Below are 24,654 nucleotides of genomic sequence, written 5' to 3'. Positions count from 1 at the left end.
GGAACTGAGACCCGGGCGGAGGCCCTCCCTGAGTGAGCAGGAACAAGGCGCCCAGGCAGGGGAGCGGGATTCAAAAGGCGCCATTCCCGCGCCACTGATCTGGGCTACAGCCCGCGTCCTGGAACTGAGGGCTTTGGAACTGAGACCCGGGGCACGAAATTAGGGGCGTGGGTTCCCCACGACGGTGGGGCACAAGGCAGACACAGTACCCCAAAGCCGTTGAGGTGTACCCTACCATCCCCGCTCTGCTCCCTGTCCCACGGGGTGGAAAATCAGCTCCCCAAGGGCTCTAGGAGAGATCTCTGGTGCCACCTAGCGACTTGACCCCAGCAGAGGCTCCTGAAGGAGCTAGTGGCCAGCTGGGGAGTTAGCCCACACCGGGCCCCTTCTGAACAAGTAGTCTGAGCCCACAGGGAGAGCGAGCACCCACAGCCGGGGCAGACCAGGAGCGCAGAATAGTGTGCCTGAGACCAGAAGCGCAAGGAGTGTGTCCCACATCACCATTTTAGAACAGGGACATTTCTTCAGTAAAGACTACCTGCAGAAGGCTTCCTCAGGAGCCAGAGGTGAGCGGGGGAAGTTCGCCCACGCCAGACCCCCTCTGGCCTGCAGTCCAAGCCCAGAGGGGAGCAGGAACCCACCGCCGGGGCAGACCAGGCGCACAGGGGAGTGTGTCCCCACATCGGCATTTTAGAACAGGGACCTTTCTCCAGTAAAGGCTGCTTGAAACTGACAGATGACTCCTGGAAGAACCAGAGGGGAACAGAGAAGCCCACCCAAGATGCCGGCAAGTCCCAACAACACAGTGTCCCAACGCATACGGCAAATTAGAAAACAGACAGTAGGGAGGAGAAGAACCACACGCAACCTAGCAACTCTCCAGAGAAAAAGCACACCACAAAAAGAAAGCCAGCCCCCAGATTGCAACGACAATAACTTGGAAGAATTTCTGAGCCTTCCAGAAAGAGAATTTAAAATTGCCGTGATTAAAAAACTGACAGAAGTCATAAAGGAAAACAATGATAAGGGAAAAATAATCAACGATCAGAAGAATGCAATTGAGTCCCTAGAGAGGGAAAACAATGGTCAGAAGAAAGAAATTGAGTCCCTAAAGAGGGAAGTAAAAGAAATGCAGGAGATCAAAGAATTAATGGAAGAACTAAAGAACTCTGGGAAAAGCAATGAAAGCAGAATAGATGAAATGGAAGAACGAATAAGTAATCTTGAAGACACAGAAATAAAAAGAACCAAAACAGAAAAGGAAAGAGAAGTACGAAGGAAAAAGAACGAAGAAAGACTTCGGGAACTATCTGACTCCATGAGGAAAGGAAATATAAGAGTTATAGGAATACCAGAAGGAGAGGAGAGAGATGTAGGAACAGAGAAAATATTCAAAGAGATAATTGAAGAGAACTTCCCAAATGTGAAGAAGGAGCTGAAAATTGATATACAAGAAGCAAGAAGAACACCAAACTTCCACGACGAAAGGAAAAATACAGCAAGACACATAATAGTAAAGCTCCCAAGAATCCAGGACAAGGAAAAAATAATGAAGCTGGCAAGAGGGAAGAAACAGATAACATTCAAAGGAAAACCAATCAGGCTGACATCAGACTTCTCCGAAGAAACACGACGGGCAAGGAGAGAGTGGAGGGACATAGTCAACAGACTCCAAGAAAACAGATGCCAACCAAGAATACTCTATCCCGCAAAGCTCTCCTTCCTCTTTGAAGAAAGAATATGGACCTTCCCAGACAAACAGAAACTCCGGAATTTCATTGCAACTAAACCCCCACTCCAAAAAATACTACAAGGAGTCCTAAAGCCAGAACCTCAGAGCGACGAATAACAATGAAAGAAGGCCAAAAAAAAAAAAAGTTATTAAAAGAATAAATAAATAAAATCAAAGGAAAGACAAACACAATGGCAAATACAGATGTTAACATATCAATATTAACTCTAAATGTAAATGGACTAAACTCTTCAATAAAAAGACACAGAGTTGCAGCCTGGATTAAGAAACAAAACCCAACCTTTTGCTGTCTCCAGGAAACACATTTAGCTACAAAAGATAAAAATAGGCTCAAAGTTAAAGGATGGAAAACAATCCTACAAGCAAATGGACCAAAAAAGAAAGCAGGAACAGCTATACTTATATCAGATAAAACAGATTTCAAACTCAAAAAGATAAAAAGAGACCCCAATGGTCACTACATTATGATCAAGGGGACAATACTTCAAGAAGAAATAACACTCATTAACATATACTCACCAAACGAAGGAGCACCAAAATATATCAGACAACTGTTGTCCTCTCTGAAAACAGACATCAGAGAAAACACATACGTAGTGGGAGACTTCAACACACCACTATCAACAATGGATAGATCAACAAGACAAAAAATAAGTAAAGAAACCAAAGCTCTAAATAAAGACCTAGAGCAATTGGGCTTAACAGACATCTATAGAACACTAAACCCCAAAAAAACGGAGTACACATTTTTCTCAAGCGCACACGGATCATTCTCCAGGATCGATCACATACTGGGGCACAAGACAAACATCAACAGATACACCAAGATTGAAATCATATCAACCATCTTTTCTGACCATGAAGGCATCAAACTAGAAATAAACCATAAAAAGAAGGCAAGGAACTTTCCTACCTCATGGAGATTAAAAACCACACTACTGGAAGACCATTGGACTAATGAGGAGATCAAAGAAGAAATTAAAAAATTTTTTGAATTGAACGACAAGGAGGACACCAATATCCTAAATGTATGGGATGCAGCAAAAGCAGTAATAAGAGGAAAATATATAGCAATAGAAGCTCACATCAAGAAACAAGAAAGAACGCAAAGAAACAACCTAATCTCGAAGCTCAAAGATCTAGAAAAAGAACAACAAAAAAACCCCAAAACCAGTAGAAGAAAAGAAATAATAAAAACCAAAGCAGAAATAAATGAAATTGAAACTAAAAAAACAATCCAAAAGATCAATGAAACCAAGAGCTGGTTCTTTGAAAAAATCAATAAAATAGACAAACCCCTAGCCAGGCTCACAAAGGAAAAAAGGGAGAAAGCACAAATAAACAGGATCATCAATGAAAGAGGAGAAATCACAACGGACACAGCAGAAATCAAAAGAATAATCAGTAACTACTATGAACAGTTATATGGAAACAAGTTTAACAATCTAGAGGAGATGGACAAATTCCTACAACTCTACAATCACCCAAAGCTAGATAAAGAAGAAATAGAACACCTAAACAGACCAATTACAATTAGCGAAATTGAAATGGTAATCAAAAACCTCCCCAAAAACAAAAGCCCAGGACCTGATGGATTTACAAATGAATTCTACCAAACATTCAGGGACGAATTAGTGCCTATCCTTCACAAACTCTTCCAAAAAATTGAGAAGGAAGGGACAATACCAAACACGTTCTATGAAGCCAACATTACACTAATACCAAAACCGAACAAGGACAACACAAAAAAGGAAAACTACAGGCCAATCTCCCTAATGAACACTGATGCAAAAATCCTCAATAAAATTTTAGCTATCAGAATCCAACAATGTATCCATAAGATAATTCACCACGACCAAGTTGGATTCATTCCAGGGGCACAAGGATGGTTTAACATCCGAAAATCAATCAACGTTATCCAACACATCAACAAAAAGAAATATAAAAACCATATGATAATATCAATAGATGCTGAGAAAGCTTTCGACAAAGTGCAACACCCATTCATGATAAAAGCCCTTGAAATTCTTGGGATACAAGGAACATACCTCAACATCATAAAGGCCATCTATGACAAGCCAACAGCCAGTATCATTCTCAATGGTGAAAAGCTGAAAGCAATTCCATTAAGATCTGGAACAAGACAAGGATGTCCACTCTCACCATTGCTTTTCAATATAATACTGGAAGTCCTAGCCAGGGCAATAAGACAAGAGAAAGACATCCAAGGAATCCAAATAGGAAAAGAAGAAGTCAAACTATCACTATTTGCAGACGATATGATATTATACATAGAGAACCCCAAAAACTCCACAGAAAAGCTAATTCAACTCATCAATCAGTTCAGTAAAGTGGCAGGATACAAAATCAACACGCAAAAGTCAGTAGCCTTCCTATACACAAACAATAAATCTGAAGAAGAAGAAATCAAAAAGACCATCCCTTTTGTTATTGAAACAAAAAAAATCAAATATTTGGGAATAAATCTAACAAAAGAGGTAAAGGACCTATACAAAGAAAACTATAAAACACTGTTAAAAGAAATAGAAGAAGACACAAAGAAATGGAGAGACATCCCCTGCTCATGGATTGGAAGAATAAACATTATTAAAATGGCCATCCTACCAAAAGCAATATACCGATTCAATGCTATTCCAATCAAAATTTCAATGTCATTCTTCAAAGAAATAGAACAATTATTGATGAAATTCATATGGAATCACAAAAAACCCCAAATAGCCAAAGCTCTCCTGAAAAAAAAAGAAGGGAATGGAGGCATCAGACTCCCAGACTTCAAACTATACTACAAAGCCATAATCATCAAAACTGCATGGTATTGGAACAAGAACAGACATACAGACCAATGGAATCGAATAGAAAATCCAGAAATAAACCCACAGATTTATGGTCAACTAATCTTTGACAAAGGAGCAAAGACTATGCATTGGAGCAAAGAAAGTTTGTTCAATAAATGGTGCTGGGAAAACTGGGTCGCTACATGCAAAAGAATGAAGCTTGACCACCACCTCACACCATACACAAAAATCAACTCAAAATGGATTAAAGAACTAGACATAAGACCTGAAACCATAAAATATATAGAAGGAAATATAGGCAAAACACTACGTGATTTGCACATCAAAGACATCTTTACAGACACATCACCCAAAGCAGTGATAGTGAAGGCAAAGATAAACAGCTGGGACTATATCAAATTAAAGAGCTTTTGCACAGCAAAAGAGACAATAACAAAAACGAAGAGAAACCCCACCAACTGGGAGAACATTTTTGCACCCAACACTAATGATAAAGGACTGATCACAAAAATCTGCAAAGAGCTGATGAGACTCAACAACAACAAAGAAAATAATCCAGTCAAAAAATGGGCAGAAGAGCTTAAAAGAAACTTCTCTGAAGAGGAAATGCAAATGGCCAACAGGCATATGAAAAAATGTTCAACATCACTTGTCATCAGGGAAATGCAAATCAAAACTACCATGAGATACCATCTTACACCAGTGAGAATGGCACATATTAAAAAAACTAGCAACAACAAATGTTGGCGAGGGTGTGGAGAAAAAGGAACTCTTCTGCACTGTTGGTGAGAGTGCAAACTGGTCCAACCACTGTGGAAAGCTCTGTGGAGATTTCTGGACATACTAAACATAGAGCTTCCATATGACCCAGCAATTCCACTCCTAGGTATTTACCCAAAGGACACAGAAACATCAATTCCAAAGAACACCTGCACCCCTATGTTTATAGCAGCACTGTTTACAATAGCTAAGCTTTGGAAACAACCCAAATGCCCAAAAATAGATGACTGGATCAAGAAGATGTGGTACATATATACCATGGAATATTACTCAGCATTCAAAAAAGATAAACACATGCAATTTGCTGCAACATGGATGGCGCTGGAAGGGATCATGCTCAGCGAAATAAGCCAAAAAGAAAAAGAAAAATACCGGATGGTCTCACTCATAGCAGGAATCTAGAAAACTTAAATAAGGGACCAGGAAAATGAATAACTATAAGAAAGTGAAAATCAAAATCAACAAAAAACTATGAACCAGAGACACTTTTAGGGGGGCGGGGGCGGGAGGGGAGGGATTGGGGTCAGAATGGGGGGCTGCAATTGTATGGGGAATATAACAATAAAATTTATAAAAAAAAAAAATAAAAAAAAAATAATAAAGTCAAGGGAGTTGTATAATGTAGATAATCAAGGACCAGAGCTTCATCCCACTTACTTCTAGTGTTCTATCCAGGCACCCCCTGGCTTCTTGGGTGATGGGGCTTCACATTTGTTCCCATCTCTGTGGAGTGTACAAGTAGTTACTCTTCAATTATAAGGTAAATATAATGTGATGGGTCTCAAAATCCATGGAGGTGATCCTGAAAGAATTTTTTCTCATGATGCAATTATTGAATAAAATTAAGTTAACATGTCTTGGTCTATCAAATATGAAGAGTGAGTGCTTGAGACCCTCAATCAACTGCTGCCTCCTCACACATCTTGTCATTTTCCAGGTCAAAATCAAATGCTTTATCTATGGTGCTCACTTCACAAGAAGTGTTTTAGTCACTTTTCACATGAAGCTCATCACCTTGTGTCATTAGTATCTGTTTACACATCTGACTCCTTACAATTTGTGATTATAAAGAAGATGGATATTATTCTAGTCACTTCCACATTCCCAACTGATGGCTGGGAGGCTGACTCCTAATAGTCTAATCCCTACCCCCTCTTCAGGTGCTACAGGCACTCCTGCCCTGTTCTAACCCACTTTCCAGACTCCAAAGTGATTCCTTCCAAGTATAAGGGAATGTTATTCCCCTGCTTTACAACTCTTTTTTTTTTTTTTTAATGATTTATTTATTTATTTATACAAGCACTGGGTACAGTCAGAAGCACGGGAGGGTGAGAGAATTCACCAGAGCCAGAGCCGGGAGCAGAACAGGCAGACCGACTGAAATACAATGCTGAGGGGAGCAGCAGGTGGCAGGAGAGGTCTGCGCAGTATGTGGGACCCTCCTCCAGTGGCCAGGGATCGAACCGGCGCTGCAGAGGCTGCGGACAGCTTTGCAGCCCTGCGCTCAACTGCTGCGCCACCAGGGAGGCCTGCTTTACAACTCTTAAGAGACTTTCCAATTGCTCTTAAGATAAAGACCAAATTCTTTCCACGGCACTCATGGCCCTGTAGGATCCAGAGTGAGCTCACTCTCAACTTCACTGTTCAACGCTCTCCCTCTGCTCTTTACACTCCAGCCACCCAGCCCCCTCAGTACTTCCAAAGTGCCATGTTTCTCCCTGAAATCAGGGGCTTCTCACTTTCATTTCCCTCAGCCTGGCATTCTGCCACCTTCAGAGAGGAGTTCAAATATCATGTCCTCATTGATGCCTCTCCTGACCCCAAGCTAGGAGGGGATGACTCCTTACACACCCTCACAGCCCCCTGAGCTTCTCTCATAGCACCTAACAGTGTTTATAGTTACATGGCCACAAGCACTCTGGGGTTTATAGGCTCAAACATTTGCAGATGTGTACCTCCACACCCTGCCTACCACTGGGGCCCCAACAACCTCTACCAAATTCCATTGGGCCCTTCCCATCCCCTCTCCCATCCTTCTGAAACAGGGCTGTAGGGAGGGCTATAATCTCTAAGGACAGGCCACTGTCTGTGGGTTCTTCACCCACACACACAATCATAAGACAACTCAGGCTCAGGGAACAACAACAATGGGGTTTACTTAACAAACAGGGAAAACAGGAGTTCTTAAGGCCACAGGGGCTGGCTATCTCACCCCAGATAGTGTCCACAGGGCCCAAAAGTCCTAAACAAAAGATTATTCATCCAAGATGGCACTGTCCCCTCAACAAGGATTTGGAGTATATGGCATGCTGATAAGCATGCCAGGGTCCAACTCACCGCAGCTGGAGGGGCTCACAGGCAGAGCTGCTGAGATAATGCTGCAGCACCCTTTACAACAGTCTGAAGGTCGGGATGGATAGCACCAGATACTGGACCAAACAGCCATGGAGGCTGCAGTACCAAGAGGAGGTGGTAGAAGATGAAGAGCTCTCAGAGGTTACCCTGACGCAGAGAGCCGTCACTCCTCAACAGTGCTGGGCAGTAGTGCTGGTCACTACCGGTCACTAGCATCACAGCTCTTTGTGAGTTGACGGCCCACACCAACAACAAACAACTCTTTTGAGACACCAGGCCCGAGGCCTGTCTGCGGCAGGCAGCAGCCCCAGCCTCTGCAAAGTGCTTCAGCTTCTCTGAGAAGCTTTTCAGCTTCTCTTCTTCCTTCAGAGGTGGCTGCTGGATGAGTCTGAGAACATTCAGCCTGAGCAAATGTTCAGTCCAGATCATCCCAAGTGAGACCAAGTAAGTCTGATTTATGTCCTAGCAAGTCTCAGCGGGTGCCAGAGCGCAGGAGTCCAGAAACCCAGAACCCAAGTGCCAGAGCCGGAGCCCCAAGCTGGCTTCTCTCCTGCCTTATCTCCTCTCTCCAGGACCCCAGCTGCCAGTCTGATTGGACCAGTTTCAATCCTATGGCTGATTGGGCCATTTCCCAATCAGTTCATAGCTCACACCTGATCAGTCCACTCTATAATCCAGGCATCAAGTCCAAGGGCCTCTCTATTCCCTACAGCTGGAGGGAGCCTCAGTGTTGGAGCTGACCCTGAGGGGCCCCAGGGGCAACATACTCTGGGGTGATGTGCTAGGGGAACCACTGCCATCACCATCACAACTGGCCTGTGCCAGCAGCCTGAGCCCCAGTGGGACCACTGGTGGTGGGTACTAAAAAACCCACTAAAATACCCACTCCCCGCTGCCTCCTGCACTGCTCAAAAGCTGTGCTCTGGGGTCAAGAGCTAGAGCCCTGAGGAGGGGGGTCTCTGGTTCACCTCTAGCCTCTCCCCTGGTTGCCTCAGTTATGCAGTCAGACAATGAGTTTATTATTGGTTTGTTATGTTTCTCTCTGTTCCACAGAGAAGAGAATTTCTCAGTGGCCTACTCAAGGAAGCATCTTGCGATGATGGACGGGAATATATATATGCAAGATCAATTTGAGAAATCGATGTGCTTAGAGACTCACACAGACATGCCCACGACATAATCTCCTTCTGTATAGGCTGCTTTACAAATCCATGCAAAATGTAATTGAGTTGCAGCTGTTGAAATTTACAATTGTACTTCTTTTTTATGATGATGTGTTTGAACTTCAGTTGTTAATGCTGCTTGTTTTTAATGTTCAAGGAGTCTGATCATTTTTAAACTTTGCCTTATATTTTAGAAACTACTCTGAACCCTGGTTTTTCAATAACTTTCAGTGAAGCACATTAAAGATTTGGCTTGTCAAAAGGAAGATGACTATTTCAATCACACAGCATTAAAGTAACTCAGGGAGCAAATAGATTTTCTACATTGTTCTAAGGGAGAAAAGAAGTCACTGGGCCTTATCTTGAGCTTGGTTTGGTGACTTTGTTAAAACTGGCCCCGCTATGACTCTGTGCCGTGCCTCCCAATAACTGAGCTTCCTGGCAGGTGTGGGTCTCTCAGTCTCCGAAAGACTAAGGGTTGTGCTTGTACCTACACTCTCCCAGCCTCTAACTTCTTTTGATAAATACCTCTGCCCGGATTGGGAGCTGTTATATCACTTTGCTTAAGATATTCTTGTCTTGATCTATCAGAAAGTTCTGATTTAGGTTCCACTTTCTTGACTCAGTGTCCAAAATCTCTTACTTAAATCCCTATCACTGCATGCAAGGGGAGGGGGCCTTTACCAGCCCTTGAAGTTTCCCTGGACTTTGCATACATGGCCCATCCCACAAGCACCTTAGTCATTGATGACTTGAAGTTCAGAAGGTCCTAGATTCAAAGAGGGTCCTTTCAATCTCTGCTCATTTATTCATGCAATTCATGTTCAAGGTGCTAGATATCACCTGCTGGCTACCTGGCTTTCCATCAGTGACATGGCCCTCTGTCTCTGTTGACCTTCCCTTGACACCTACCTAGATTCAGAATTCTTCTTGAGTTTTATTTTTTTTTTAAAGATTTATTTATTTATTTATTTATTTATTTACACAAGCACTGGGTATAGTCAGAAGCGTGGGAGGATGAGAGGATTCACCAGAGACAGAGCGGGGAGCAGAGCAGGCAGAGTGACGAAATACACTGCTGAGAGAAGTGGGCGTGGCAGGAGAGGTCTGCGCGCCATGTGGGACCCTCTCCAGTGGCCGGGGATCGAACCAGCACTGGAGAGGCTACAGGCAGCTTCGCAGACCAGCGCTCAACCGCTGCGCCACCAGGGGAGGCCTCTTCTTGAGTCTTGAGACCTGAGTGATGCCCAGGCAGTGGTTTGCCCAGAAGGCAAGCTCCCATGTCATGAGCTGGTCCTGTTTCCCCACATTTTAAGTCATCAATTATACAATTCCTCAAGTGGCAGGTGTCCCCCTCAGAGCATCCCCCAAAGATGTCATAAACCCCCACCTTAATACTGCAATCTCTTCACTCTGAGGTTCAGAGACAACGCAACATATTCCTATTCACCCTGAACCTCAGGAAGCAAACATATTTCCCAATATACACAAGAGGAGTTTGTGTTAAAGGGACCAGCCAGTGCAAAGCACCCACTGTGTCTCAGAGGCAGCCTGAGCTCCTTCCACATCCTAGTGGACTTCAGCTCCAACAAGATTCTGAGTGGCATCATTGTTTATCCTCTGCCCTAGACTGCAAGGGATGCATCAGCCACATTGAACTCTGCACCTGAAATGTGAACTGAACACCAGCCACAAAGCCCTCCCTCCACCCCGCCCCAGCCCAGGCTCAGACTCGCTCCCAACCACAGCAGCAACTGTGCCAAGAACTCCATATGATCCCTAACAAGGGAGAGAGCAAGACTGGTTTTCCAGAGCCCCCCAGGGCTGGTGGAGACCACCTCTGTCACCTAAGAGCTCTCTCCAGCTCAGGCACTTAGAAAAGCATTGCCAAGTACATACAGATTTCTTTCATCATTTTCAATTACTAAGGAAAGGTATCAATTGTTAAAGAAAACTAAAAAATACCCACACTGACTGTGAAATCTTTTCATTTCCCACTCTTTAGGTAATGTGTTCTGATTGCAACTATTTCAAAAGACAAGATTACATACCAGGGGAGCAAAAAGATAAAGCAGGGAAGTATGTTCCCTGCTGAGACCCTATCAGAGCTCAACTTGTGTTTGGAAGCAAAGGCAATTTTTTTTCCCCCGTCTTAATGAAACCTTGTTAACCAGGGACATGGGCGCAGAACTGATGTAGTGAGAGGTCTTGCTGGGTCATTGGGAGGTCCCTAGAGGTCACTGGTAAATTCTGGGATTGTTGAGTTTCTTGTCTCTCAAAGCAAGAGAACTTAAATATTTACTAAAAACTCTTCCCATTTGGGTAGAGAAAATGAAAGGACAAAATCAAAGTTCATCATCTTTTTCAGATAGAAATACGCATAACACCCACATTTGTAAGATAGACACCAAAATATTTGAATTTTCAAATTGTTTCTCCCAACCCCGTTCATTTTTCCAGTTCTCTTTATCGGCAACTCGCCTGTCTTGTCTTGCTGCAATAATGTTTTAATTGTGGGGGTGGCAGATAAATTAAGGGTGTACTATTTGCTATTTTTCTCTACAAGGCATAAATGTTTGTTACAAATACAAACATCAGACAAACGAACACCTGGACTTACCGGGACAAACTGGTGTGCCCTTCTGTGTCTTAAAATGATTGGGGCTCTACTGATGGTAAGGCTGAGGAAAGAAATGGACACCGTTTTAGGATTTAATCCATCACCATATTCTTGCCTTGGTGTTTAATTCCCATATAGCTGAAAATATCCAACACAAACACAGAGCAAAGCATTGCTTTATAAACCCCTGTTACAAGAGTAGGCAAGAAAAGAAGCTCACATATAATAGATAGATGCTCTGTGTCATTCATTTATCAGTAAGCTTTAACAGAGCTTCAGAGCTCATGTGTCATATCTAGGAGTCTACATGAGAAAATGATCACAATACTGAGCTGGGACACAAGTAGATGATTCTAGAACTACATGGATAAAGGAGTGATCACAGAAAAAGAAAATCTTTCCCACCCCCCAGAAGTTGAGATACAAATATGAGATACAAAAAGCACAGGATAGGGGGCCTCCCTGGTGGTACAGGGTTTAAGCACAGCACTGTGAAGCTATATGCAGCCTCTGCAGCAGAGTTTGATCCTAGGTGGACAGGGGAGCTACCCACATGGCACAGCAGACCTCTCCTGTCTCGCCCACTGCTCCCCTCAACAGTGTATTTCAGTCAGTCTGCCTGTTCTGTTTCCCTCTCTAATGAATCTGCTCACTCCCTCCCCATCTCTGGCCTGTACCCCAGCTCTTGTATGCATAAATAAATAAATCTAAAAAAAAGAAGCACAGGATAGACTATACAACTTCTAAGATTCTTTCTACTTCTTCAACTCTTTGAGTACATAAATATGATTTAACATGAGAAATCTTGCGTAGGCCCAAGAAGGCTACCAATATATGCAGTTTGTGTTGTGCACTTGCTTCTTCTCTGTGGCTTTCGAAGAGTTTACTTATCTAAACAAGATTAAATCAATGAAGAAAAATCAATGTTTGTATAGAGTATGTTTACATATAAGACATCTTTAAGGTTTAAATTAACAAAATAAAAACCTAAAAAAGTAATCCAGCTCAGGATTTCTTTGTTTTATAAAGGAGGAATCCCAGGGATACTCAGCGCTCTGTTCCTACCAGGCATCATTCCAGGGAGGGGCAGAGCTGAAACCAGATCCCAGGCCCCAGGCCAGACTCCGGCCTCTGGGTGTGGGGCCGCCAGGTGACAGGCCCCATTTGCCTAACGAGGAAACAGTGTCACCTAGTGGTAATTTTTCAGCTTTTTAGATGAGCTGTGATTCAACTCATGCAAAAGGTGATGAAAACCATTTCATTCTTCTGTCTGCTATCTCCAATTGCCCAAAACACTATTTCTGGACTGTTTTCCCTTTTTCCAAGTTTTCCACAATCCATCATTTCCACATAGGACGACTTCCAATAATTCCTTCGGCCACTGGCAGTTTTTAGCTGTTTCTTGTGCCAAACGTTGAAACAGCATCAGGAATCAGCCGGCCTAGGGACCAAGCCCTCCGAGGGTCTCGTCTTTGGAGTGTCTCTTGGATCAAGCTTTTAGTAAAATAACACTCTTAACCATACATAATTTTAGACCTTTGGCCAATAGATGTATTTAAATAAAGAAATATCATTCTTTCTGATGAAGATCCAGAAGTGCTTTACATCAGCTATGCTGATATAACACTTTTCCTCTTCTACCAACAGATTGTGGTAATTTTATTGCTTTTAAAATAATTCTGGGGCCTCCCCGGTGGCGCAGCGGTTGAGCTCTGGGTTGGGAATCTGCCCGCAGCCTCTGCCGCGATGGTTCGATTCCCAGCCACTGGGTGAGGGTCCTGCATGGCGCACAGACCTCTCCGGCCGCCCACTGCTCCCCTCAGCGGTGTATTTCATCGGTCTCCCTGTTCTGTTCTCCGCTCTGGCTCTGGTGAATTCTCTCACCCTCCCATGCTTCTGACTGTATCCAGTGCTCGTATAAATAAATAAATAAATCTTTAAAAAATAATAATAATAATTCTGGGAGGGCCTCCCTGGTGGTACAATGGGTTAAGTCTCAGATTATGAAGCTATCCACAGTCACTGCAGCATGAGTTCCATCCCCGACCTGGGTGACCTACATGGCACAGCAGACCTCTCCTGACTCGCCCACTGCTCCCCTCAGCAGTGTATTTCAGTCAATCTGCCTGTTCTGCTCCCCACTCTGTCTCTGGTGAATCCTCTCACCCCCACACCTCTGGCCTGTACCCTTGTTCTTGTATGCATATTTTTTAAAAAAATAATAATTCTGGGTATTGCCCAGGATAGGTCTGTGAACAAGTGTGTGGATTAGTTTCAGACAAGCACATGTATTCATTCATTTTTCCATGTTCTCAACCATTCAGCTTCTGATTATGTTCCAGACACCAAGACCTGTCCCTTGTCCTCATTTGGGAGGTAGAAAACAAAATACATCAACAAATAATTGTTCTTGATAAATGCTCCATTTCATTTTATTTTATTTTTTTTATATTTTATTCTTTTTTTTTTTAAGATTTATTTATTTATACAAGCACTGGGTACAGTCAGAAGCGCGGGAGGGTGAGAGAATTCACCAGAGCCAGAGCGGGGAGCAGAGCAGGCAGAAGGACCGAAGTACACTGCTGAGGGGAGCAGCGGGCCGCAGGAGAGGTCTGCACGCCATGTGGGACCCTCCTCTGGTGGCCGGGGAGCAGCCGGGGATCGAACCGGCACCACAGAGGCCGCGGGCAGCTTCGCAACCCAGCGCTCAACTGCTGCGCCACCGGGGAGGCCCAAATGCTCCATTTTAAGTAAGGTAAAGAGAAAGGGAAAAATCTGCTCAGGTTAGAAAAAATGCACAAAGGAGAAAATAATGGACTTGAATTTTGAAGACAGGTAGGCCTTTTGGTCTCTGAAGGAGAGACAGGGGTGGCATGCTAAGCAAGGGGATAGCAAAAGCAAAGGTCCAAAGTCAGGCAAATACAGGCATGAGATGGTATGATAATGGGCCAGCAATAGTCCACTGCATTCACACACACACACATACATACCACATACACACACACACACACACACACCCTACACTACACAAACACAACACATATCACACACACGCATGCACACACACACACACAAGCAGATGAATGGGAAGTGATGTGGAAAGGCAGTTTAGAATTAAAATACAAAGATGTTTAGATGCAATCCCAGAAAATTAGACTTTATATCCAGTGAGATACTATCATATTATATGCTATAGAAAAAAAGATGAGTTTTGAGATCTCTAGGAAATAAAGACCTTTATTCATTCCAGTCATTTTGCACTTACTTTCTTCATGAAATTGCACTCTCTCTTTACAACTATTAAAACCAAGACCCTGAGCATGAACTACATGTCAGTGCTGGGGCAAGAACTCAGAGCTCTTGGCTCCCAATCTATGTCTTTATAATAAAGAGCTAGAGAAGTCTATGAAAAAATGATTAAATCAGCAAAATAATTTTACATTAGAAACTTTCTGGGTTTTCCTCCAATTTTGTTCCACTATAAAACCTCTCCAAGTCCATTTAAATATTCACAGTTATCCTTTTTAATCATGGGCCTGCTTCATAAATGAGAAAAATAATTTGATAGGCTTTATATTTAAAACCACTCATAAGAAAATGGTCAGAAAATTTTCAGACTGAAAGATGTAATAAAAAAGAATAAAGAAATGTAAAACACCACAGACTAAGGAAGGAAGGAGAAATAAAAGGAACCATAGGTATCAGGAAAGTATAGCTATATGTAGATTTCTAGAAAAGCCTTTCCATTGGTTTTGTAAAGACATTTCCATTGATGTCAGAGGAAAAGATTGTATACTAATAGATGCCATTAAAAGACAGTCTAGGCAACCAACTCTAACTTGGTAGTCAAGAGGCCAATTTTTTTTTTCAAGAACTTTCTCTTTATGAAATTGGGCCAGTGTTTTTTATCTCTGCTTGGCTTATACAAGTAGAGAATCTATCTACTAAAATCTTGATTCAAAAGACAACCTCACTATGCCTGCTGTTTCATTAATTATGTTCATTCACGTGTCTTGTCTCACAGAGCATTCCTACATTTTCTATGCCTTTGAATTAATAATACGAGATATGTCTGAGCTGACATTTCTTTCCAAATGAATGTCAGATATTTCACATTGAGCTCAGAGCTAAAATCATATGCTATAGTGCACTGACCTGTGCCTTTAACCATAGCATTTTATATCTGAGGCTGACATTCCCATTCATCAAGTGAATATCCAATGAGACAAGGAACAAATAAATGGTCTGTCCTGCATCTGAAACTGCCAAACCACAAAGGATAACTGGATTACACAACTCCTCCTTGAAAGTCAAATCGTAGATTTCAGTATGTCATTTTTAAATTCTCCTCCCAGCAAAAAAGGTGGTTGTCAAGCCACAAAATCGTGGGAATGAGCTGCACTGGGCACCCTCCCCAGTTTCCCACTTCTATAGAGTCAGCTCCCTTGGCAGTTGGCCCCTCTAACGACTGCCTCAGAAGCCTGGAGTGCTCAGAAGCCTGGATCACATAGAATCAGCCTTTGGCCATGTTGGCCCACCACTGTCAGCTGTAATCAAAGCCAGATGACCAAAGAAGCCTCAGCTGGAGAATTTCTTCTACAAACATGGCCTTCTGTGATTTTCAATTCTCTGTGATTTTCACAGCTTAGCAAATATATGAAATTTCTAGGCACTCTAAATAGAGGGTGGGACTGAATGGAGTGAGTTTCTTGTGTCTGTTAAGAGTACTGGTCCTAGATGCTAACACACTACAGGGCAGAGTCTCCAATTTCAGTGGCACTAAGTAGAATTGTTCATGTCCATTGGGCCACCTTCTGCAATAAGCCTGTATGGGGAGTGAGTCTAACTGAACCACTGTAAAAAAATAAAAATAAAAATGGGAATGGACACTTACCAGAAACCCAGCACTGTGCTAGGGAATGGTCAAAATCCTGCTCTTGTGTAACTGACAAGTGACATACAGGAAAAAGAGCCTGACCTAGAGTCTAAATCACTAACAGCCACCCTAGGGAACTGGTGCCTAAACAGATATTAAGGGAAAAGATGAAAAGGAAGCCAGGGGTCCTTAAAACTCACAACGGGATGAATTCCACAAATGATTGGATGTCTTTGACTGACCCAGGCAGGACTGGCTTTCTAGAACAGCTAGTTCTTTCTATCTGCCATCTTAAGATTTGCTTAACTTTATGAAATGTGGCTCCCTAAACTAGCCAAGCACAGTTGTCAGGAGTAGCATGATATCTCAAGTGTCTGTTCCCTCTGGCTCACCACTCTGCAAATCCATTTTACAGGAATACAGCAGCACATCCGTGTACATATCACTGTGACAACTTTTGCTCTACAATGCCATTATTAAATAGCTTAGAAATGAAAAGTATGGCCCATGAAACCTAGAATATTTATTATCTGACTCTATAGAAAAATCTTTCTAACTCTTGCAACTCCAGAAAAAAAGTTTGTCAACAGCTGCAACAATGGCTAGAGACTCTGTGAACCAAATTTGTGAAATGTTAGGAAGGTGCTCCCAAATAGACCAGGGTCCTTCAGACCATGATGTCATATGCCAAACATTAGGTATTTGAGAAAGTCAAGACAAGTAACCTGACAAGAGCACACTGATTCTGTGAAATGGAGAAGCTAATGACCCCCCGCTCCGGCAGGAGCTGGTATCCACTATTTGGGGTGGGGTTGGGGGAGGTGTATGAATACCAGACCCAGAAGAGTGTATCCACTTAGCAGAAAGCCAGACCCAAGCAGCGTGATTTCACAATGGCGCTCCAGACAGTGGGTCAATTTTTCTTCCTCCACACCTGGAAATGTCTTCCTGTGAGAGACTTACCTGATGCTATCCCTGACATGACAGCTTCAGCAAGGATGGAAGCTGACTGAAGACAGAGCGTGAGGGTGTGAATGTCCATGAGTTATCAGGGCCATTGGAGAGATGAGGGCGGAGCATGGGCAGCTCGATATATCAGTGTGACATAATCTGATCACAGCCCACAGGTTTCCTCAAGCAGGAGGTAAAGGCGTCTGCACATACCACGCAGTAGAAAGCATCAGATTGACCAGACTGGTCCATGATGCCACCCAAGGCATGGGACACACCCAAGGCCAGCAGGGTCATGGGACACACCTCTTCCTCAGGCTGAGAAACGCAATGTGATCAAAGTAGGAGCCATTGAGATGGGAGATCCTGAGCACTGAGGCACAGAAGAGGACCCCTACTAGCCTAGGACCCCTACACATCACCCCCAACATGGCGATGTGTCTCTACTGTAAGTGTCAGAAGGACTCACAGGCAGCAAGAAAACCCCCATTGCACAAGGAGAAGGAACAGGGAAACACCCTGCCTATAAAGAGCAAAGCAAACGGGGCCGAAAGGACTTTTATTCTCATGATGTGAACATTGGAAAAACTGGGACATTCAGAGCCTTGGCCCACTCCCTCCCCAAAGTTTTCAGGGGTCTTCTTGGGACTCTACTTGTGATTTCAGTTTGCATTCATTTTTGATTTCAAGGTTCCGTGCACGGTGATGCATCCCATGATGCACCTGGTGAGACCTATGGCTGGCATTGCTGGCCATCTCTTGACAGTTGATCCATAACATTTTGTGGTCCCAGGTAGCAGTGGAAGGTTCTGGGAAGGTGCTGGTAAGCCCCTGACAGCATGAACTCCCTCCCCATCTCTGGGTAGCAGTGGCTGCTATCAAGCATAAGAAGGTGGAGATCACAACCGGTGTTCTCTTGAACTTGAACTCTGAGCAACGTGAGGAAGTTAGCCAGGGTTGAAAGTAGACTAGACTCCAGGCAAGGAAAATCACAGCAGCCCAGAGACAATATTCCGGCTACAGCCACAGCTAGAGTCTCAGGTGGTAAATTACAATAAAAACACACAACTGGGGATTTGGCTGTTGAATATCTAAGCATCCTTTGTAGATAAACTCTGGATACAGGACAGATAAAGCCAAGAGTGATTTAGTATTTGGAGTTAGTACTGGATTTGAGGATGACTAGGACCAGGCTGATCACCAAGCAAGCAATCCACATAAAAACACTACCTGATAGGGGCAAGATGTAAATATAATCTTGAAATATCCCAGGCAAAAGGCTAGAAACCAGAGATCCCAGCTAGATGCTGGAGGATAGAGCTGGGGAGAGCCCCCAGACTGATCCCTGGTGCACACCTGGGGTCTTCTTTGTGCATTTGCATTCAGAATTCCAATTCCATTGATGAAAGATCCCACATACACTTAGTGTAAGAGTTTGTGCAAAAGGATTCAGAAAACTTGCCTCTGGCTCTACCACTGATCAGGCCCTCCCACTTCCTATCTGCAGTCCCTTTTGGAACTAAGGTGAGTGTGCAGGCAGACAGGGGCAGAGCGAATCAGGTATCCTAGCAAATCATGATCTGCTGGACCTCCCTGGTGGCAAAAGGGGATAAGACGCAACCCATGAAGTTATCCTCAGCCACTGCAGCATGAGTTTGATCCCAGCCAGGGAGCTACCCACATGGCACTGCAGACCTCTCCTGACTCCCCCGCTGCTCCCCTCAGCAATGTATTTCAGTCAATCCACCTGTTCTGTCCCCCATTCTTTCTCTGGTGAATCCTCTCACCACCACCCCACTTACCTCTGGCCTGTACCCCAGTTCTTGTATGCATAAATAAATAAATCTTTAAAAAAAATCATGACCTGCTAATCCTACCTAACTTCCAGGATATAGTAGAAAACCAATTTCTAAGTGAGTATGTAATGTGACATTGGGGTTGATGTTGGTCTATGAATTGGGCTACCTGAGAACTTACCCTGCCTGTGCTGACTCTGTGTGTCTCACTGAATGATTTGGTCTCTGATACAAAGTCTCTAACATAGTGTAGGGTAGGTAAAAGGTATCAGGCTTTTCTGCCCTCCCGCCATTAGTGAGGGAACCCTGTGGCCCTGAATGCATGCCTGATAGTGGGCACCTAAAGTGGGTACACCTGGGCTGAGAGACTGGACTTTTAAGGGCGGCGTCACGGGGATGCCTGTAGCAGCAGAAGCTGAGAGAGAAGCCAGCAGCAGCAGAAGCTGAGAGAGAGAGAGTGAGAAGGCCGGAGAGCCCAGATAGAGTGAAGACTTACTGGGGGCTGGGAGGCCTGCCAGCCTCCCGGCCCCCCAGCACCCTTGGCTACTGTGTACCGGGTAAATCCCAATAAAAGCCTGCAAAAGCCACTGAGGACTCTGACTCCTCCTTCACCCGGTCCACTGGATCAGAAAACCTGCTGTGTCCATTCCTGCCCCTACACATAGCCTCATCAGGCACATTTTTAGAAGACGCAGTTGAGTGTCTCTCACCCGCAGTGAGTTGCTTGAAGAAAGGATTTCTATAATTGAGCCATTTGCATCCAGAGTTCCAATTCCATTTTGGAATTGGAATTAGTTCCCTTTTGGAACTAATATCCCATAATTATTAATAAATCAAATGGTATATTGTGATGAAGCATGCTGGCAAAAGACAGATCCATATGGGCTTGTACAATCCCCTTAAAATTATTATTAATGAAATCTTTGACTTGCAGATGCTGTATGCAGGGATTGGTGAGATGCCCACAAAGTAATCTTCTGTTTCCTTGTACAAACCATGGAAATTGAGATCAATAAAACTCTGTTAAACATTACTAAGGGAGTGGGCCATGGTGAGAGTTAATAACCTATTACCCATGCTATTCTTTTCCCCTTGATCCAGAATTTCCATTCCTTCCTCTGCTAGGGCATGCCTGCAGTGCATACTTGCATTAACACTCTAGTTCAATTACCTTTAAATCCAGACACTATTAATTTATGTCAAAATTCAGGGAGAGTCATTTCACACAGATCTCCTGAACTGGTCCCAGTTTTGTTCCTAGAATGATAATTGGGAGTTTAGCGAGCATGAGTAAATTGGAAAATGTAGTGATAAGACCTAGAAATGCCAACCAAAACACAAGGCAGAAAGGAGGCCTAGGGAGGAGAAGCATTTCCTTCAGGATCTCCACAGTACCAATGAACTTACAACATGAAAAGAAGAACAGAGTCATTCATATTTTCAGACAAGTGTTTTTCATGTTGCATAAATTTTGTTTAAGTAAATCATAGCCATGTAATCAAGAGCCCGCACACAAACTACAATAGCTTTTATATGCACATGCCACGGGGGTTTAGATCTTTGGGTGTGCAAAGAGGTTTTATTTTTTTCTTTCTAAAGCTTTTCCTATTCTTTAAAATCACAACACAGATTTCAAGCTTAAAATCAACAAAGAAAATAAGGAACATCAATTTTAAATAATAGCAGCTAAGTGTTCCCACTTGTAAGTACCCCTCCCTCCCCTCACCCTTTTTCTGTCTGCAGGATAAAAGGGTTTCATGTCAGAGAACTAACATCAGGTTATTTTGTTCATGTTGAAATGCAGTGAGACAATATAAAATGTGAAAGGGACATTCTAGAAAGGATCTTCCTCTTGTATTCACCACTTGAGATCTCAAAGGCAAGCCCTGGAGAGACAGCAGTGCCTGTTGACACCTACAATCCCCAGGCAATGTTGAATCAAATACAATAGCATTTAACAAGGACATTTGAGAGGTGGGTGGAGGAATCAATATATGAATTTATTATTTTCTGACACTGTATTGTCTTTCTTTAGGGACATTCTAAACACAGAGTTAGTAAAGCTTAACGTCCCTGTGCTGTAATAATGAAAGGGTCCAGATTACAGTCACTGGGGAGCTGATTGTTAGGTGAGAGTTGAGGGGTAGGAGAGGCAAATTTCCCACATGCCCCACAGTGATACCCACTAAAACATCAATCTCCATGGCAAAGATCAACAACCTCTGTTTCTGCTTTCCCTGGGGCCTCAGAAGTATCCATATGTGTGCCATTCCATCGACCACAGGACTAAAAGAAAGATAAATGAGACTAGTACTTAACACACTTGGTTTATGATGATCAATTTTAATACAGGGGCCCGTAAATATAGGTAGAAAAAAGGAAACTGTCTCACTATTTTCTAGAGAATTTAATGATCGTTACATGGGGGGAAAGGCACACTGAAATTTCATGGTATTCAACAAAAAGGGTATAAGCAGAAGACATTTCCAAAGAATAGGCAGTCCATGTGTTAGGGGGAAAAGGCGGTCCCAAAGCAAATTCCATACAGGCTTTGTGGACTCCACCCCCACCCCAGGTCAAAGCCAAAGACACATTTAATATTGTTGTTTCTGTTAATTTTCTGATATTTATGGCAAAGCTTCCCAGAAATCTAAATTCAAGTACAAATTTGGTAGCCTGTCATTTGACTAATGCAAGGAAATTTTGTGGAACCTCAGTAGAGCTCCTGAGACACTCCACGAAGTTTCTCCTTTTCCTCCTGGGAAGGCATTACATGAATTTGTTCTATTTGGCTTTTACCTAATGAAGTAAAACTGAAAGGGAAGCATTGTCACTTGGGAAAATGGTAAAACTTTGGTATGTACAAGATGTTAACAGTAGTATCTGGTATGTATGTAAATTGTCAATGGTGATTGTCACCTTGTAATATTGTATAATTCAATTGTTTCACACCTACAGAAATTGTTTCCGGAAATATAGGGAGAAAAGGTCTCAACAGATTCCTATTGATGGAACTGTTGAGAGTTAAAAAGCTTTCCTACAAAGGACTGAATAGACCTGGAAATACACCTGACATTTACTAAGGTTTCTTTGACATAATACTGGAAATTTTTTTTTTATGCATTCTGTCCTGAATCCACGAAATTTTTGTTTTGTTTTGTTTTGTTTTGAGTAACCAGGATCTGCAGAAAGGTTGTAATTTTTTTTCCAGCAAAGCTAACTTGTCACATTTTCTCTCCCCTTGATACCAACACAGCATACAAATAGTGGTAGTAATTTTTGCTACTTATTTCAGAGTCTGTTTTTGCATAACTTCCATAGGGATTTTGTCTGTTTTAACAAAAATTGGACGTGAGTTCGATTGTGTGGCTTTGTGTGGAGTTCTTCCAGAAAGTTGAAAAAGAGCTGAACCAAGAAGAGGAGAACCTGTTTCCCTTGTTTGTAGGGTTCCAGAGACCTCCAAAGAAGGTGAGGAAACTTGCCTCCATTGGCAGGACTGGACAACCCGGCCAACGAAAATGCCCTTGTACCCTCGAGAAGAGGAAAGCCCAGGTGGAGTCTGATGAGACCAACTTTATACCTGAAGCATACATCGACTGGATGCCACCGGTTCGCTCTGATCCTGTATGGAATATTTCAACAAAGCCAGCTAAAATTACTGTTAGTTATTTCTACCCTGTAATTTTATGCAAAAATAGGAAAAATGGTTTAAAAGTAAATTTAGTTTGCAAACTTTTGCTTTGCTGTTAAAAGTTTGGGATCAAGGTTGAGAAAATTTGTGTTTTTACATCAGTTGAACCATTTTAAGATTTTTTTTTTCCTGAAATTTTTACATATCTGCTGACTTGTTTTGGCTAACGCCTCCAGATTTTTTTTTTGGCTTAAACTGATGAACTATTTTTCCTGGAGTGGAGGACTTTTGCTTTCCACAATGGACAAATACCTGGAGAGACTGGTTTTCTTTCACACTGGAACCTGACAAAACGTTCATCTGAGACTGCATCCCAACCTCCATATATTTGATCTTCATCACCATGGAAATGGTGGCAAAAAGTGAAAGGGGGGAATTGTTAGGGGGAAAAGGCGGTCCCAAAGCAAATTCCATACAGGCTTTGTGGACTCCACCCCCACCCCAGGTCAAAGCCAAAGACACTGGGAACTCCAAATCCCATCACCACCAAAGGGAAGGTGGCTGGGACCTGAGGGTGGGGTTAAGCAGCCAGGTGGATACAAAAGGCAGACACGTGGGCTTTGGGGGGCTCTCCATTTTTGGGCTCTCGGCCAGCTCGGAGCGTCCGGCCAGCTCTGAGAGCGACTTTGGGTTTCCAGGTCGTCGGATCGGGTAGGACGCATTAAAGACTTTATTTCCCTATTTTCTCCCTGAGTTGTACATTTTCCTTATTTCCTTTCCTCTTGTAAATAAACCTTTTATTAACCCTTTTGTGTGTGTCTGTAGTAGAGTATTCATAAGTCCCTTTAAAGCGCGCGGGTGAGGACCCACAGCCAGGAACCCGTTTAATATCGGGGTTGCTCTATAACACATGGACAGTAAATATATATCGGGAAAGTAATGATGTGAAAATCCCTACTTTCTATTTAAGGTTACTTTCTGTCCTCTTGTTTAATCATTCTTTTGTCAGCTTCTAAACCTACTAAAGAACGTGATTTTCATTTTACATACACTATGAGTATCTGATCACTATCCTAAAAATGCAAATCAAAAACTCGATTATAAATGTAGTGAGCAAACATCTTATTGGTAAAAAATCAATTTGTGAATCTGAAAATGACAAACTCTACATGCTAGCACTCTCAGATTTAGCAAACATATCTCCTTGAGATTAATGACCTATGAGACGTTTTGTTTGCTGTCCAAATAATTTAGGAACCCAGGAAGGAATGCCATTGGGGGAGGTTTTGGCAAGGGTTTTTGAGTACAAAACACAAAAACATACAATGGGAGTTGGAAAATATTTGGAAAACTCAAAAACAACATCTTGTGTTAATTCTCAGCCACTTTGTGGCTAGCTTTCCTTTTCACCCCTTTGAGACTGATGGTAAAAGGGCACCTCAGGCCCTGTGACTGGTCTGCTTGCTGATATTTTATTCTGATTTCATTATGAAAAGAAACATGGAATGTAACTGGTGAGATATACATTTATTAGGAAACAGAAATACGTGGCAATTCAAGCAATCTTGTCTGCAGTTAAAAGCAATCAGGCACGATATACTGCACAAGAATACAGTTCCTCTGACATGATGGACACTTTTTAAGATAGAAACAGATAAAACAGACATCCTATCACATAGAACTGCAGCCAAGCACTTATGCTTAAGAAAACATTGCATTACTGGTAGTGAGATTAGCTCTTTCAGATATAATGAAGTTCCAAAATTTCAAACTTAAACCCAGGGTTAGACCAAATAAGGGAGTCAGCTCTGAGGTGGCCCTGTGGTTGATGCAGCTCTGAGGTGGCCCTGAATTCTACATGCACAGGCTTTCTTTGTTCCCAGGGGATGCCTCCAGGACCCTAAAAATCTAAA

The sequence above is a fragment of the Talpa europaea genome (assembly GCF_964194135.1).
Source record: "Talpa europaea genome assembly, chromosome: 2".
Classification (NCBI taxonomy): Eukaryota; Metazoa; Chordata; class Mammalia; order Eulipotyphla; family Talpidae; genus Talpa; species Talpa europaea.
The sequence above is the reverse complement of the archived record's forward strand: the minus strand, read 5'-3'. Positions refer to the sequence as shown.